The sequence below is a fragment of the Pinus tabuliformis genome, chromosome 2_2 (assembly GCF_031772625.1).
Source record: "Pinus tabuliformis cultivar Carrire ecotype Pingquan chromosome 2_2, CPIR1, whole genome shotgun sequence".
Taxonomy (NCBI): Eukaryota; Viridiplantae; Streptophyta; class Pinopsida; order Pinales; family Pinaceae; genus Pinus; species Pinus tabuliformis.
Genome location: NC_142300.1, coordinates 1310367160 through 1310374110, shown reverse-complemented (window position 1 = coordinate 1310374110; position 6951 = coordinate 1310367160).

The following is a 6951-nucleotide window of genomic DNA, read 5'->3' as shown; positions in this document are numbered from 1 at the left end:
TTTGCCATATGACCAAAGTTTGAACAAGAATAACAATAACCAAAAAATGAACTTTGGTACCTGGGAGATGGAGGTTTCCTTGATGTACTTCTGAAGGCTTTCTGCCTTGAGATCCTTTGATGATAACCATTGCCTCTTGCCTCTTTGACATCATCTACATTTCTTTTTGGAGCTGGATTTCTTCTTGGAGCAAGATTTCTTCTATTGTAGCTTTGATTTTTCTCCTTGCCTTTGCTGGAACTAGGAGCATCACCATTTCTTTCTGGTTTCTTCACATCTCTTTTGCTTAAAGCATTTTCATTCTTGTTTGAGGGTTCACCTACATACCCGAGTCCTGATTTATCAGATGGAGATCTGTGATAGCTGAGCATGTCATCCAAGGCTTGAGAGCTCTTCATGATTTTGTTCATCCCTTCAACCTTTTTCCCGAGGAGGACAATCTCTTCTTCCAATCTTTCACACTCATTATTCTTCTTTGTGAGTTGTTCCTCAGTTTCTTCCTTGCTACGAGTAGCTTCAGCTGCTATTATTTTAAGGGAGATGATATCTGACTTCATTTTGAAGATTTCTTCATTCTTTGCTTGACTGCTCTCCATTCTCTTCTCAGCTTCTTGTGCCTGTTTCCTGGCTTCTTGTAATTCAGACTTAAGGGAGGATACCTCTACCTTGTACTGTCCAATCTCTTCTACAAGTTTGTTCACTCTCTTGTGCCTTTGTTCAAGTTGACTTGACAAGGTATCTTCCTGCTTCTTTGCTTTATTCAATTGATTTGTCATGGATATGACTTCTTCATGATGCTTTCTTTTGCTTTCCTGAAATTCCTTCTTAAGCTTGGCGAGCTCTTCATCCCTTTCTTGTACTTGAAGCTTGATGAGGTCAACTTTCTCATTTTCAGCTTCTATGATGGGTTCAGAATTTCCTTCTTGACTAATGGTCATGGTCAGTGCTCTTTTTGCATGAAGGTCATGAAGTCTGTCCCATATATCCTTTGTTGATGAATATTTTCCTAGATTCTTCTTTACAGAATCAGGCAGTCCATCCAAGATTGTCTTTGCTACTTTTGCATTGTACTCCTTGGATTCTCTATCCATCCTTCTATCATCAATCACTAATTCCCAAATTTCAATCCCTTGAGACTTTAAGAAAGTCCTCATTTTTATTTCCCATATATCAAAGTTCCCATTGAACCTTGGAGCCTCAAATAGAATGCTTTCAAATTGATTGTTTTCTATTTTAGTAGTAGAGGGAGACACATTTTTAGGAGGATTGGAGACTTTCTTCTTTGACCTCGCCATTTGACTGTGTATCTAAAATAACTGACTGTCTTCAATAGTAACACAGAAAAAACTTTGAGAAATACCTGGATCCTTTTGCCTGAGACTTCACTCTGCTGGAGAAGCTGCTGCAACAAGAAACCTTCCTTCAGCTTCTTTGACACCTTCAAAGAGCCTGGACTAGCTCTAATACCACTGTTGGGAATTTTTCTGGTAAAATTTCAAAAACAAAATAACTGAACATAAAGACAAAGCTCTGTTTCTGCCACAGGATCTTTAACACAGGGAAGCTTAAAAAAAATTCTGAGCAGACAGAGTTTTCACACAGAAATCAAACTTGTATTCATTAATAAAATGCCTGATACAAACTTCTTCCTCTTATAGAGGGATTACACAGCTGCTGTTACAAAAGAGTCTTCCTCTTAACAAAGAGATTCACCAACACTGCTTCAGATGCAGTTCCACAAACAACAAAAGAGTCTTCCTCACACAGAGGGATCCACGAGAGATTATGCTGAAGAGCATCTTCCTCTTAACCAGAGGGATTCACCAGTCTATGCTAAAAAGCATCTTCCTCTTGACAGAGGGATTCACCAAAGACAACAGATCTTCCTCTTAGTAGAGGGATTCACCAGAGACTATGCTGAAAAGCATCTTCCTCTTTAACAGAGGGATTCACCAAGAACTTTTACACAAGAAAAATACTCTGACTCTCCAGGAAATTTTACATTGATGTGTAAAAATTTTCTTTACATTTACTACTGTAAATAAAAAAAACATTTGCTTACATTTACTGGTGTAGATGTAATTCCTTACACATGTTGCTACATTTTCTTCTCATAAAATCTCAACAAAAAACAAAATATCTTCACGCTGCTGCTCATTTCAAGAACCCCTGCACTGGTTTTGTTTTCTTCTACGCACTACTGTTCATTTACGAGCTGCTCTAATTTCGCACTGCTGTGCGTATGTTCTGTTTCATTACAGAATGGTCAACACCACAAAACATACATCATACAATGCATATGCTTCACATCGAATTCGTTTTCACACTGATGTGCGATCCTCTCTTACATATCCATTCTTCACATTACATTTCACTGCTATGAATTTCAACGCATGAGCTCCACACAAAAATTACCACGCTGCTCCCCTGTTGTTCTCTACTCGCATTGTTGTGCGTTTCACAATATGTCTTCAATACAATGTCAACGAACAACAACTCATTTCCTTATGCACTGTTGTGCATGCCAATAACCATAGACTCTGTCTCCCCTTTTTATTTTTACGAGCTGTGCGTTTTTCACCGTTTCCCTCACGAAAGTCAACGGAACAAAAAACATAACGCATATATATCATATGCAAAATAATAAAACTATTTTTTTTACTTGTTCCGTGAAAATAAAAACTACATGCGTAAAACAAACAAAACACTAAATTTAATTATTTCACCTATATCTACGAATGCCATTTAATTCTCAGCATGGTGAAGGTACTTCATAAATTAATTTACTGGTGAAAGACAAAACTTTACGCAATCTCCATGCCCTGCAGAGCGTACCCAGCTTTGACCTCGATCCGACGGCGAGCAGTCTTCACACTCATCCAACGATCATCGCTCGGCCTAATCAAACGAACGTTATGTCCTGATAGAAAGGCTGTTTTGAAAACGTACAGAGGACGCGTGGCAGAGTTTTATTGCATCGGACGCGTTTGTACGAAAACCACTTGCTGAGAAAAAGCGGTCCGATAAGGTAGCTGGTTTTCCTGAGCTGTTTTCCTGCTGCACGATGGCGGATTCACCAATTGACTGTGCTGCCGTCGCTGTCCCTGCACGGCAGTTGGAATTAATATTCCAACATATATTTTTCATGTAATCCATTGTAAGTGAGTGTGTGTTTTGCAGAGGCAGTCTTATAGCTGGTGTTCCACAACTGTGAGTTCCTGAAGTTGTTTAATAAATTTGATTCTGATATTTTTGGCATGGTATAGAAATATGACCAGCGGTTGGAGGGCGATCAGCGCGTTTTTAAGGGCGATAGACGCGCCGATTCAGTTGTCAAGAATGGCGTGAATGGACTGTTCTTGAATCGCGCCGACCGTGTGAATCACCTGCCGCGTGAGATGATCTTGGCATTGGTGGCCGTGGTTGAGGCCGCATGAAGCCGGAATTGCCGTGGTGCAAATCCGATCAACAAATTGAATGGATCGCTGGAGGGTTTTTTGGATCGCCGTGGAGACTATAGGAGGCCAAGACTGTCGAGGAAGAGGTCGCTGCTCACGCCTGTGTGAAGGAAGGATTGCTTTTTTTTTTTGCTGATCCGTGATCACTGCGTCCTTCGAGTCACGGAGGGATCGATAGCAGTGGATGCGTGGTAAGTTACTGCTTCTACTATTTTCGCATTTTCAAAGAAGATAGAGTGCCAAAAACAGAAGCACCGTAAGCCCCGACCACCACTGTCGTGAGCCATTCTGCGATCCGAGCTGCTGCCATCCGATTTGCTTATGGGTAGGAGAGTTGTGGCAAGAACTCAGCCTTGGAGGCAGCGTGTGTGTGTGAACGCGCAGATCGGAGCAATTTGTATGTGTTGTTATGGTGACAACAATTTGTGTGTGTTGCATGTGTGTTATGTTCTTATCAGAGTTGTTGTCACAGCGGAAGCGTGGGGGTGGAGAGAATGCACACAGCCAGCGTGAGCGGCCAGCACAAGTGCTTAAGCAGCCAGCATGAGCGGCCTGCCAGATCAACACCGATGCGATCAGGAGATTGACGGGAGTTGCACCACCTGGTGAGAAGGGCCCGCGTGATCCGAGGCCGACACGAGGAGTGAAATTGTTCGCTGCTGTTGGAGGAGGCCGCACTATGTTCTCGGACTGTGTGATCAACATCGTGCTGCTAACAATGTTTTTTAAGACAGAATGGAATTGGAGGAATGGTGCCCAACATGATTATGATTACGATTTCAGTGAAAGGAGATTGGAATTTGTTTTTTAATTGAGTTTTTTAATTAAAGTTTTTAAATTAAAAAGTTTTTAATTTAATTTTTTAATTGAAAAAAGGGCTTATTATTTGATAAAAGGGGCATATTTTCGTTTTTAAGAAGGAATTGAAGTGATTTCTTAAAATATAAAAAGGGGATATAAAAAGGGGATCTGGGCTTAGTTTTCATTGGATCTGGCATTTGTAGTAGTTTTGAAGATCTCGGGTTGTTTTTTTTAATTCTCGAGGTTAAAGTTTTTTATTCATTCAAGATGAATAATCAGTTAGCAGAAGCATACCTCAATGAGAATAACAAGCTAGATGGACCCAATTACTTTGGTTGGAAATTTAAATTGCAGACCCTGCTTGAGGGACACAATGCATGGGCCATTGTGAATAATGATGAGGTGAAGCCAAACCTGACTGTAGGAGGAACAACAACAACAATCCAAGATTGGGACAAGCGGGAGACTAAGGCGAGAATGCTCCTGAAATTGTTGGTCAAATATTGTGTTATTCCCCATATCCGTGATTGCAAGACTGTACCAAAAATATGGAAGACGCTCAAGGATCTCTATGAGGTCAAGAACACCAATTGATTGTTGTTCTTGAAGAGCAAGATTCTCTCCATCAAGATGGAGGAGAATGAGAGAGTTGTAGTATTTATTTGACAGATCAAGGAGCTCAAGAACAAGTTAGGTGACATCGGTGAAGCTGTGTCAGATACAAATTTGGTCACGATTACCATGAATGGTATGACTGACGAGTATCAAATGTTTATCACTCGCTTTAATGCAAGAGAAAAAGCCCCCTTGTTTGAAGAATTGGCTGGGATCCTCATGCAAGAGGAGGAAAAGCGGTTGACTCATAAACCTCAGAGTTCATATCTGACCTTAATGGCGAAGAAGAAGCCCTTAAGAGGAAAGCCAAATGCAGCACAGAAGAATAGTGCAACCCCATAGATAAAGATGCCCCTACCTCAAGGTATGTCTTTCAATAGAAATGACTGTGACCAAATGTTTTTATTGTGGTAGAACCGGACATATAGCCAGATATTACATGAAGAAGAAGTTTGATGAAGGTCGGAAGAGACATAAACAACATGCAGGTCATTTTGCTGATGAGGAACAGAGTCAGAACCTCAGATTGTTCATATCTAACTTTGCGCTCTCGGCTAAGGATGATGAAGTAGATACCTGGTTTGTGGACTCGGGTGCATCCATCCACATGACAGAGAACATACAGTGGTTTGAAAACTTCAAAGAGACCAGTAGTGGAGCAAACATCTATCTTGGCAATGATAAGGTTACCAAATCAAAGGTTATGGTAATATTCCTGTTGTTTTTCCTGATGGAAATATTGGACATATTCATAATGTGATGTATGTACCCAGGATAAAAAAGAATCTGATCTCTGTTTCTACTATAACTTATTAGAATCTTAAAGTAGAGTTTTATAAATCATATTATGTCATTAAAGACCTGTTGGATTGTATGAAGCATATTGCATTAGGTATTCGTGTGGGAGGATTGTACAAGTTCTATGTCAAAAGTGCACCTCATCAAGCATTGAAATCAATTGCCATGACTACATTCGACTTATGGCATTAGAGGTTCGACCATATTAACTTCAATGATCTGCTGTTATTACAGAAAATAGGTATGGTCGAAGGTATTCCTGTTTTAAAACCTGTTCATATTGATTGTGATGCATGTGCACTGGGAAAGTTGCACATAGATGAATTTCTTGTGAATACTAATAGAAGGAGGAGATATATACTTGAGCCAGTACACACAGATCTATGCGGGCCTATGCAAACAAGGTCGTTAAGTGGTGCATTCTATTTTTTATTGTTTATTAATGACAGTACTAGATTTACTTGGGTGTATTTCCTTAGGAAAAAGAGCCACACTTTTGAACACCTCAAGGATTTCATAAGTATGGTTGAAAACAAGACAGGTAAATGCATTAGGATTCTCTGCTCGGATCAAGGGGGATAGTACAAGAAATCTTGTGTCCTCAAATACTGCAAGGATAATGGGATACAATAGTAGTTTACAATACCTCACACTCCTCAACAGAACGAGGTTGCAGAGAGGAAGAACAGAACCCTTGTGGAGTGTGCTCGCAGTATGTTAAAAGGTAAGAATCTTTCTAATGGGTTTTGGGTTGAAGCAATTAACACTGCAGTATATCTAAAGAATAGGAGTCCAACAAGAATTTTAGATTTCAAAACTCCTTTTGAAGCTTTATTTCGCTATAAACCTGCAATTAAGCATTTGGAGTTTTTGGCAGTAAAGCCTTTGCCCGTGTTCCAAAGGAAGATAGAAAGAAATTGGATTCAAAGGCCATCAAATGTATTTTTGTTGGGCATTGTACAAAATTTAAGGCTTACAAACTATTTAATCCATTTACTCATAAAGTTTTTGTGAGCAAAGATGTAGTGTTTCATGAGCAGGTTAATGATGGAATCCATGAGAGTGCTAATGAAGAATGGGACGTTGCCTTGTTGGTGGAAGAAGGAAGTGATGAATCACGTGACAACAATGAGCAACAATAGCAGGATGGGAAAGAAGATGATGTAGCTATCAAGCCAAGTCCAGAAAATGATGATCAGACAAGGTTTGAAGCTACCCCACCACTCAAGAGATCAGGTAGGAAGGTTTAGTTGCCAGCAAGATATAGGGAAAATGCTTT